Source organism: Silene latifolia, chromosome 5 (assembly GCF_048544455.1).
Source record: "Silene latifolia isolate original U9 population chromosome 5, ASM4854445v1, whole genome shotgun sequence".
Classification (NCBI taxonomy): Eukaryota; Viridiplantae; Streptophyta; class Magnoliopsida; order Caryophyllales; family Caryophyllaceae; genus Silene; species Silene latifolia.
The window spans coordinates 60,382,534-60,392,779 of NC_133530.1; the positions used below are offsets into that span (position 1 = coordinate 60,382,534).

A 10,246-nucleotide genomic window follows, 5' to 3' on the forward strand; every position below is an offset into this window, starting at 1 on the left:
GGTGAGGAGAACCCATTACAAAATACCCCACAAAATCAACCTACAATGCCTAAGTTTTTGTCACATTCCGTACCCACCGAGGAGAACCTACCCAATGGTACTCCCACACCACAACATCTAACCGGAAATTTTATTGCCAAATCCGCCTTTATCCAATTAGTCGAAAGGAGCCAATTTGGGGGGATGCCTAGTGAAGACCCTCATTCTCATATGGAAACCTTTTGTGACTATTGTGATGCGATTTCTCAAACCGGTGTAACTCAAGACCAAATTCGATGGGTCTTATTTCCTTTTTCTCTAATCGGCACCGCGAAACAATGGTTGAAGGGCCTTGATAAGGCCACTCTCGGAGTTGATTCTTGGAAGAAGTTGGCTCTAGCTTTCTACAAAAAATTCTACCCACCGGAAAAGACTAACATGCTAAGAGCTCAAATTACGGGTTTTAAGCAAAGGGATGAAGAATCTTTGTATGAAGCTTGGGAGCGGTTCAAGAGAATTTGTCGCTCATGTCCCCACCATGGACTTAGCGAATGTTTCTTGGTACAACAATTTTGGAACGGTTTATATGAAGATTCAAGGAACATTCTCAACATGGGATCAAATGAAATGTTCACCGAAGTTGATGACAATCAAACATGGAACAAAATTGAGGAAATGGCGGTCCATAACTCACAATATAGTAGACCTCGCAAGGCTACTAGAGGAGGAAAGCATGAAGTGGACTTCGTTACTCAATTGGGTGCTCAACTTAGTGCTCACATTGACACAATCAATTTGAAGTTTGAAAAAGCTATGGCTAGACTTGAAGAAGTCTCAAAATCACCAAAGCATCATGTTAATGCCATGACGGCATCTTCATCAATCCCAAGTGGGATATGTGAGATTTGTGGAACTTTGGGACATGACCAAAGTGAATGTAGGGGAACAAATGAACAAGTGAATGCTTTCCAAGTATACAAGAGTGGTACCCCTTATTCCAACTATTACAATGAGAACACCAAATTCCATCCAAATCTCTCATACAAAAGCCAAAATGTTCAAAACCCTCAAACAACATACACCCCACCTCCCATGAGAAACCAAAATCAAAGACCCTTTTACAATCAAAACCAAGGTTACCAAAATCAAAATCCATACAATCACCAAAATGACCAAGGTTTTGATGTCCAAAAAGCGGTCCTCCAAATGAAAAAGAATCAACAAGAATTTTTCACTCAAATGAAAAAAGATAGTCAAGCAAAGGAAACCACCATCAACAACATCCTAGCTCACACCAAGATGTTGGAAACCCAATTGACTCAACTAGCATCTTCAAGCTCACAAAGATAAAAGGGACAATTACCACCTCAAAGTAATCCCCCAAGACATGAAACGGTTAGTGCCATTCACTTGAGAAGTGGTACAAGGTATGAAGCACCGAAGAAGCAAGTTGAGGATGAAGTTGTGGAAGCTAGTGATAAGGAAGAAATTGTGCAAAACTCCAAAGATGGAGAATCATCAAAAGAAGAAATTTCAAAGAAAAATGAAGACAAGGTCAAGGAGAAGGAGCCCATTGTGATTAGACTTCCTTTTCCAAGTCGTCAAGCCAAGCCCAAATTTGATGACCAACTTGGAAAGTTTATGGAAATTGTGAAGAATTTGGAAGTCTCAATTCCTTTCACGGAATTAATCAATCACGTGCCGGCCTATGCGAAATATATGAAAGACATCCTCACAAAGAAGAAGTCGATCCGGAAACTTGAGACTATCGCCTTCACTAAGGTGAGTAGTGCTATACTTCAAGAGAGTTCACCTCCAAAACTAAAGGATCCGGGAAGCTTCTCAATACCGTGTACCATTGGCGACACCACGATCAACAAAGCCTTATGTGATCTAGGGGCTAGTGTGAGTGTTATGCCGTACTCGGCGAGTAAAAGGTTGGGGATGGGAGAGCTTAAATGCACCAATATCACGCTCCAAATGGCCGATAGATTGACGAAGACACTATTAGGGATATGGGAAGATGTTCCCGTACGAATTGGGAAGTTTTTCATCCCGGTGGACTTTGTCATTGTTGATATGGAGGAAGATTCCAACATTCCAATCATTCTAGGAAGACCTTTCCTACACACCGTGGGTGCGGTGATTGATGTGAAACATGGTGAGCTCACTCTAGAAGTGGGAGATGAAAGTATAACCTTTAATCTTGACAAGACTATGAGAGCTCCTCGTTTGCATGAACCGTGTTTCTTGATTGATCATTATAGCCGGAAGGATGATAGGAAGAAGTCGGAACTCCAATGGAAGAAGAAAATTAAAGATGCTCCATTCAAAGAGCAAGTGAATTGTGACAAAGAGAGCTTGCAAAGCTAATCAAAATCAAGCAAAGAAGAAGAGGATGGCCTCATTGGCCAAGAGAAGAAATGGGGAGAGTTGTCTCTATCAAATCAAGAGATTTTCAATGATCAACTTAATGAATTTTGTGGTCTTTGGGACGACGAATTTGAAGGGATTTTTAATCCCTACATTGGTAATGCCATCGATCAAGACCGACAACAAGGGCCAAGGTCTATGGAAGAACTTTACAACGATAATGAACAAGCTTTTGATTATTTCTTCAAGGTGTTGAGCAATATCAACAACACCTTGAACATGCCCCCTTGACATCTCATCAAGAATGAGAGTTTGGTGGAGTCCTCCCTAAACCACCGTTTGTAAATATTTCTAACTCCCTAACTCGCATTTTAATTCTTGTATTGCATTTTTTTTTGTCATCTTTGGATTTTTATTTACTTGATCAAGATAATTGTCATATTTGAGAGAAGTGAGGGAGGGACTAATGATCTCAATTGATGTGTAGTGCTTTAACTTAGTGTGGGGATGACAATTGCCTAGGCTATCCATGCCTTAGTAATGCCCCCACAATGAAGAACACGAGATATGAAGAAGAATGGAAGAATGACAAGGGATATGCATTGTACATGGATGGAACTGAATCCGGGTACAAAGGGGTCAAATCCGAGCGGATTCCGGAGAATCCGCCCGTTTTCATGCAATCCGGCCGTGTTGGGTAGAAGACGCACGTCCCTCTGAGCTAAACTTTTGAAATATTTTCGACTGTAACCAAATCCGGGCGTCCTGCATCAAAATCCGCCCGTCTTTGAAAATCCGCCCGTCTTGAAGAGAAGACGCCCGTCTTCTAAGCTGAGAAAAACAAGAAAGATTCCTGGACTGAAATCCGCCCGTCTTCTGAAGAATCCGCCCGTCCCGTGTCAGCGAATCCGAGCGTCTTCCCTTAAAGACGCCCGTCTTTAGGCGAGTTTTCCCCAACCCAGAAAAGGCAGAATCCGCCCGTCTTGAGCAGAAACCGCACGGATTGCCCCTGCAGTTCGAATTTTTTCGGGCTTTATAAAACCCCTCCCACCTTCATTTCTTCATTCATTCATTCATAACACTACTCAAAAACCCTCAAAACCCTCATCCTCTCCATCACAAAAACAAAATCTCTCAACTACATTCACCAAAATCAAATCAAAACATCCTTTTAACAACAAATCAATCACTCCTTTTTCAATAAAAATCAAAACCAAGCACAAAATCTTCAACCTTTGAGTCGATTTTCGAATTCATAAAGGCAAAGCCTTTCACCTTTAAATCGATTTGGGTACACTACAAATTGAAGATTTTTCATTATTTTCTTGGTTAATTCATCAATGGCAAGGACTAAGGGAGAAACAAAGGCAACAAAGGCAAAGGTACCAAAGGCAAAGACACTTTCATCAAGGCAAAAGGCTCTTCAAGCAAAGAAAGCATTGGCTATGGTGGTAGCAAACCCAAACTTGGAAGTGCAACAACAACAACAACCTTCTATGGGAGCAACAACATCTACTACTCCGGAAATTGATCAACTTTTGCACTATCCGGAGGTAACTTTTATTTCCAAAACCCATAGAGACACTTTTGCCAAGTTTGCTAGAAAATCATTTCAATCCACCAAGTTTATTTGTGAAGATACCTTAGATAAGTTGGGTGTCCTTGAGCAAACTAGAGCCTTTTTCAAAGCCATGGGGTTGGATAAATTGTTTAAATCAAAAGAATTGACATACCCCTCCCTTACCTTGGAATTTTTGAGTTCTTTGAAAGTCGACAAAGTTGAGACTAGGGAAAACCTCGAGTTTCGTCTAGCTAATGTTAGTAGACGCATTTCCTTTAGGGAATTGGGTGAAGCTTTGGGTCTTAGTGATGAACCGAGTTATTTTAAGAATGTTGGAAAGTATGACCCCGACCCTCTTTGGGAGGTAATTTCCGGAAGGAAATTTGAGGATTTTCATGCGAGTCGTGCTCTTTTAGTCCACCATCCGGGCATAAGAGTATGGCACAAGGTCATAGGAAAAACCATCATTGCAAGGAAAGATACCAACCATTTCACCAAACTTGATTTTGTTCTTCTTGAGTCTGCTTTGAACATAGGAAGAGTACACACCAAGCCTTTCAACTCTTTAAGGCTTTTGGTAGATAGATGGCTCAACATTGATTGTGGGAAGAAAGGCACTACCGTTATTGTGAATGGCGGCCTAGTCACTATCCTAGCTAAATACTTTGATCCTAACTTCAATAAAGATAACAAGTATGAGGCGAAAGAGGGTGGTCATCTTGTTGATATGCATACTATTATACACAAGTACAAGTGGGTTGCCCATAACCCTCTTGACAACAAGTATGGATGGCTCACTAGTGAGGCTAGATCGTTTACTTTGCCTTCAAAGATTTGTCGTCTAAGCGTCCACCGGACCAATTATCTACTTCCCCTTTCAAAAGAGGCCGAGTATATTATCTAACAACAAAAGGGTGAACTTGAAATACCCTCCTCTTCCATTGTCACACCACCTTACCCTTTTGAGTACCAAGAGTTCAAGCCGGAAGGTGTTGAAGCAAGAAATGATTATTTGACTCTTCTCATGCAAGCAATGCACAAGCAAGCCTTTGAGGATCGTAAAAATGCTTACTTGGCTCAATATCCACCCTTCCTACACTTAGCTAGGCAAGGACTACTTGACCCATCATGTCCTTTGCCTAGTTGGGCGGATAGAGAAGTCCTATTTCCGAGTGCATCTAGGGTTGTTCCGGGTGATAATGAGGTTGTTGGTAATGAAGAAGTTGATGATAACATTGATGAAGAAGCAAGTGAAGAAGGAGAGGAGGATGATGAGCAAGGTGAAGGAGAAAGTGAAGAAGCAAATGAAGAGGGAAGTGGCAATGAGACCACTTCTAATGAGGAAAGTGATGGTAGTGATGATATGATGGAAGATTAGCAAGCTTTGGAGGATCCTACCCTCTCATGGTTTGTCTATTTCTCTCTTTGTTTTTAATTATTTTCTTGATCATTGTTGGAGTAGTCCTAGCACCATAGAGGACTCACACCTCGGTACCATTGAGGTGTTCTCATTTTATTGTTCCCACTTTCAAAATCCAAAATGACAAATTAGTTTCATGCATTGCATAGTGTGTGCATGAACTACACCCATCCTTGGACATTAGCAATAGTGTTTAACTCGGTTTGGGGAAGTTAATGCATACACAACGGGAGGTAATCTAAATTATCCTCTTCGTCATAAACATAAACCATGCATCATGTAGTGTAGACTAGTGTAGATTGCATTTAGTGTAGAAATCATGCATCATCTTTGCATAATTTTCCATCATTTTGGCCATTGAGGACAATGCCCATATTAGTGTGGGGATGGGGAATTCTAACTTAACTCTTATTCAAAAATCCAAAAAATTGAAAAATTTCGAAAATCCATAAAAATTTGAAAAATTGAAAAACCCAAAAACATGTTTATTTCCTTTTGTAGTGTAGTCTTGTATATATTATTGTATATATTGTGTTTGTTCTATCCTTGTTCACATTGATTGACTACGCCACATCCGAGACATGAGGATCATTGAAGACCGCATGGTATGATCTTTCCAATCTCCTTTTTTCTCTTTATGTTAATGACTATGTGGCTTTATTTTGATTGATGTGGTATAACAATGTGAATTTAGGACTTGCATTTAGTTTATATGTCATATTAGTTGATAGAATCACTTGCATTAGGATGTTTATATTAGTTGCATCATAGCATGTAGTTGCATTTAGATAAAAGTTTTGAAAAGTGCCTAATTGAGAACTTTGACAAGAGCAACTAAGCCATTACAAATACTTTTTCAACTTAAGACTTTGCCTACTAGAATGGTTGTAAAACACCCTAGATAGTGTCATACTAGTGTCTTTTAACCCATGACCCAAAGCCTAGTCAAAGGTTTGAATGTGAGTCACCTATCCAACCCCGTGATGCGATGTGGACTTGGTTAACTTGTCTAGGTGACCTTGATTGACCTTGTGGTAAGGCAACCCAAAAATACTTTTCTATCAATAAGTTTGAAGTGCTCATTTCAAAGAATTTTGTCAAGTGGAAGTAATTTAATGCCAAGGAAACCTCAAATGTTATGAATTGTTGAATGTTGAGAAATTAAATTGTTTTGATGGAGGCGTACCACTTCGATGTGCTTTAGAGCGGGATCCATTGAATTGGGCCCCCACACGGTTGTGAATTCGGCCGCCCAGAGACAGAGTGACTATCACCCCGAAAAGCTATTGTCTAGAGGTTAACCGGTTGCCTAATAAGCGATTGGCGAGAGCAAAGGACACTAGCCCGGAAGGGACAAACCCCATCTTAAATTTTTGAAATGTGAAAGTTAAATGAGGACAATTTTGAATGCTAGTCATATCCACCCTTTGTTTATAAAGATTTGAGCATTTCATTCCCAAAAAGCCTTTTTGTCAAGCCACTTTGTTGAGCTCGGGACGATCCATGACCTTTACTTTTGTAGAGAATTAGAGACTTGTCATGTCATATGCTACTAGCATCATAGGGATCATCATTCCACCACCATCCGATCGCTTTTGACGAAAGCATTTGGAAATTGAGGACGAAAGTAGTCTAGTTTAACACCATTTGGAGGTGATTTAGTGCCATCCTCTTAGCTTTAGTAATTTGTTGAACTAGTATTTGTGAAGGATTACATTCTCTTAAATTTGTTCCTCTTTAGTGCCTCCGCCACTTGATGAGGAAGTGGCTATTCCTTTTGTAGATGCATCCATTATGTGATTTTGTGTGCTTAATGTTTGGATGTGTCGCCATTTTGGCAAGATCCACCTTGCCTTGCAAGAAGGCATCCTACCTCATGGTTGTCTTGTTGTGAGTTGAAGGGGCCGAGTGAGACCCGCTAATTGTCTCATATCGGCTATGTTATTAGGTTAGTTTAAATAATGGTCCTAGTCTTTGTCACCTCTTTACTCGGGACGAGCAAAGGTTCGGTTTGGGGATATTTGATGTGACCATATTTAGCGCATATTTAGCCCCCGAATTAGCCTTGTTCCCATGCTTTTTAGTGCATATTTGGGTCATTTATTATCTTTAGTTCTTTGTTTTGCATATTCTTTGAGATTTTGATCCCTTGGTAGGAAAGGAGTAAGAATTTTGCATTTTCATGGCAAAACGAGACTAAATTGATCGAATTCAATGACCAAGCGTCAAGAAGAGACAAGATTAGAAGGCCTTTGTACATATTATAGTAGATGACCAATGTTGAGAAAGGATCCTTGAGTCCCCAAGGAAATCCCCAAGGAATTTATGAAGAAAAGGGAAGAAAAGAAGAAGAAATATTGCTGAGGCACAATCCGTGCGGATTGTCTACAATCCGGCCGTCCTCCACATGCACAATCCGTGTGGTTTCTTCCCAAGACGCTCGGGTTTGCCACCACCACAATCCGCCCGGATTCCTCCAAAGCCGCCCGTGTTCCACCGCCAGTGTAACACCCCCATACTCCAAGTGCCTTACCAGGACCACTCAGGTATGAAGACATTACCATCTCGGTTACCCGAGGCAATGATAATCAAACAACAATGAAGAAACAACGTTTAATATAAATAGTTTAGCGAATAGTTACAATCCTCAAAACCAAACCAAAAGTACGATACATGACATCAAACTGACTGTTCTAACTGAAATGTAAATAAACTAAAGGCTACAACGGAAGACTCCTATCATCATGTCGTGGCATCCCAGCTATCCCAGTACTCATCTCAATACCTGCTCAATATCTGCTCACCATCCCCGAATGGATCACCGCAGGTTTACAAAACAACACCGGGTCGCACTAATCACACAATCAATATAAACAACAATGATAAGATAAATGCATGCCTTAACTGTCACACACACACACAACCCATCGATTCCAATCATCTCAATACTGACTGTCCACTGGACCAGCCCTGCCAGTGGGGGACCGCAGCCGTACCCACCAAATCCCCGCTCCTCATAATGAGCGATAAACCCTGTCCATTAATGTGCACATCCCTTCTGTGGCGGGTTCCACAGAAGGCGAAACTAGGGCGTGAAGTCACTCCCGCAAGTGACCCCACTCAGCCGAGGCCACGCCTCGCAAACCATCAACAACGATCACAACCACAATCACAATACAATTATTATAGCAAACAACCAAATACAATGCATCAACCAATATCCCATTATGGGACTAATACGAGTAGGAAATCCTACCGGTATGCACACAATCGACGGTCTCTCTTCACGAGTCAAAAAGCCTCTTCTATGAACCCTCCTCCTATCATACAACACATAGAGACTACCACATCACATACTACACATAAAACCCCCAATCTCTAAATTAGGGTTTAACCAAATCGAAGGAAACACAATAAAAAGGGTGCATAAATCTTACCCTCGACGCAAGGAACTCAACGGTACGAACAACGACAAGAACTGACCGTCTGAACTCCGGGAATTGTTAAGAATGCGATTAAGAAGATGAACTTGTTTGCTTTCTCTCTTAAACAGGAATTTAGGTTTTGTAAAAGTGATTTAGAATAATGACGATGAAGCTTAAATACCTTAATCGCATAATTAACAAAACCCGAGAAAACTCCCCGTAAAACCGGACACTCGATCGAGTACCCAAGGTACTCGATCGAGTACCCCCTTACTCGATCGAGTGCCCCAGCTACTCGATCGAGTACCCAACAGGTCAGAAACTATTTTATTTCGCAACTTACCCTTACTCGACAGAGTAAGGCCTACTCAATAGAGTACCCCAAGACTTATAAATACGGAGTATTACAGTCTTCCCTCCTTAAAAGGAACTTCGTCCCCGAAGTTCAAACCACTACTAAACAAAGGTACTCCAACAACATTCCCGACTCAAAAGTCAAACAAAATTCAACATAAAACATGACACTAACCCAATTCATCCCGACCAACACACCGACACAACATATAAAAGGGGTATAAAACTCTTAAAAACTGCTCGCGATCATCTCCTACCCCCCTAAAAGAAACAAGGTTACGTCCCCGTAACCATACATACCTGATCAAAAAGGAAAGGGTAACGCTCTTTCATAGCTTCCTCTGGCTCCCATGTAGCTTCCTCGGTCTCGTGGTTAGACCACAGGATCTTAAGTAAAACTGTCTCACCTCCCCTAGTCTTTCTAACCTTTCGGTCTAGAATTTGCTTAGGCACCTCAAGATATGATAAGGACTCATCTAGCTCTAAGCTCTCTGCCTCCAACACATGTGACGGGTCACTCACATACTTCCGCAGCTGCGATACATGAAACACATTATGCACTCTCTCTAACGCACTGGGTAAAGCCGGACGATAAGCAACTTCCCAACTCGCTCTAAGATCTCATAAGGCCCTATAAACTTCTGACTTAGCTTGCCTTTCTTCCCAAATCTCATAACCCCGCGCATAGGAGAAAATTTCAAAAGAACCTTGTCCCCAACTTGAAACTCTATGTCCCGACGATGTAGATCTTCATAACTCTTTTGTCGATCCCGGGCTCTCTCATCCGTTCCCCGATCATCTTAATCTGTTCCACCATCTCATGCACCATCTCTGGTCCTAAAACCACTTTGCCTCGACTATCGTCCCAACAGATTGGACTCCTACATCTCCTCCCATACAAAGCCTCAAACGGTGCCATACCTATACTTTGGTGTGATAACCGTTATTGTAAGAAAATTCTATCAAGTCCAACCTCTCGCTCCCACTACCACCAAAATCCATCACACAAGCTCGCAACATATCCTCAAGAGTCTTGATCGTTCTCTCAGTCTGCCCGTCTGTCGCAGGATGAAATGTTGTACTCATCTTCAAAGTTGTTCCCAACGATTCGTGCAACTCCTTCCAAAACCTCGA

The 10,246-nt window shown here is 41.4% G+C and overlaps 1 non-coding gene across 1 annotated transcript; it reads right to left on the minus strand.

Moving 5' to 3' along the window:
* Nucleotides 1–417: 417 nt before the first annotated feature.
* On the minus strand, nucleotides 418–524 carry LOC141658080 (small nucleolar RNA R71). The gene has a single exon (XR_012548989.1). It is a non-coding gene; the product is annotated as a small nucleolar RNA R71 (small nucleolar RNA).
* Nucleotides 525–10,246: the final 9,722 nt, after the last annotated feature.